Genomic DNA, 1,515 nt, shown 5'->3' on the forward strand with positions numbered 1-1,515 from the left:
CAGTTCACTCTCTTCATTGGACATTCCTACTTGATTGTCCATAATCCTACCACTCCGCAAGGTAGTCACCGCATTACACATGTTCAATGGTGTGGCCTTCCGATGAGGAATGGGTTTCCACAACACATTGTTGCTTAGGTGGGGCATTAATAGGCATCTTTCCCTTCTCTCTTGCATTGAGAGTGCTTGCTATTTGCCCTACTTAGGTTTCTAGCTTCGCAATAGATTGAGAATGAGAATGAAGCAATTGTGTGTTAGCCTCTAAAGTGCCCAAAGCATTTAAAACTTTTTCTTCAAAGGCGGGACTTCTAATATTACCTTGGGAATAAGATTGGTTGGGAATGAGAATTAGCAAATTGTTCCCTTATGATTGATAAGGTCTATAACCTTGGGATCCTTGGTTTTGAAGTGGAGGTGGAATGTACTTCCCTTGAAAACCACCTTGGGAAGGGTTTGAGCCATCTCCTTGGTTTTTCCAAGAGAAATTCGGATGATTCCTCCAACTTGGATTATAGTGAGTACCATAAGGATTGTTCCCTTGGTTCACAAAAGCTGCATTGACTTGTTCATTAGGTTCATTTTGCACTTGTCCGTGAGGAAAATGAGAAGTAGAATGAAGAACACTAGAACAAGTCATACATGTTTCATTTGATGCACGATGAGAATGGTTAGGGAAGGAAGATACTTGGTTCGCTGAGTTTTAGTTAATCAAAAATTGATCAAACCTTTGAGATAAAGACTTCATTTCAGTGGCTATTTCATTTGAATGGTCGACTTGATGTAAGCCAACACTCTTCCTACCGTGTGAATTTCTACCATTCTTGGATGATAGTGTTCTATGCAAAGAATTTTCACTTATGCTCTCATAAAGACGCCACACGTCATCCTCATGCCTATCAATGTATGAGCCACCCATGGAAGCATCAACCATACCCTTATAGTTGTCCGATAAGCTCTCAAAGAAATATTGAACTAATTACCATTTGGGCATGTCATGATGTGAACACTTCCTAAGCAATTCATTGAAGTGTTCCCATGCCTCATGAAATGTTTCTCCATCCCCATGTGAAAATTCTCAAATTGAGGTTCTCATGGCATTGGTCTATGAAACCGGATAGTACTTCTTCAAGAAATCTTGTTGCATTTCTGCCCAAGAAGTGATTGAAAAAGGCCTAAGATTGTTAAACCAATACTTTGCCTTGTCTTTTAAGGTGAATGGAAAAAGTTTGAGTCTTAAAACCTCTTTCGGCATGCCCGTATATTTTATGGTGAAACATACTTCAAAAAACTCATCCAAATGCTTGTAAGGTTCTTCACTTGGAAGTCTATGATAGTTAGGAAACATTTGAATGGTTTGTGGCTTAATTTTATAATGATGTGCTCTAAATGGAGGCAATTGGATTCATGTAGGTGCATTATATTCATTATGCACATAATGGTCTCTTAAAGCAAGAGGTGGATTAGCTACTTGAGGTGCAACATGAACACCTTGGTTTTGAATTCCTTGATTGATGA

The 1,515-nt window shown here is 38.9% G+C and overlaps 1 pseudogene; it reads left to right on the forward strand.

The window, feature by feature from the left end:
• The first annotated feature begins 989 nt into the window (after nt 1–989).
• Nucleotides 990–1,088, forward strand: LOC132275781 (small nucleolar RNA R71; annotated as a pseudogene).
• Nucleotides 1,089–1,515: the final 427 nt, after the last annotated feature.

The sequence above is a fragment of the Cornus florida genome, unplaced genomic scaffold (assembly GCF_030987335.1).
Source record: "Cornus florida cultivar Cherokee Brave unplaced genomic scaffold, ASM3098733v1 CherokeeBrave_3.0.0_Hap2_Chr09, whole genome shotgun sequence".
In the NCBI taxonomy this organism is placed as follows: domain Eukaryota; kingdom Viridiplantae; phylum Streptophyta; class Magnoliopsida; order Cornales; family Cornaceae; genus Cornus; species Cornus florida.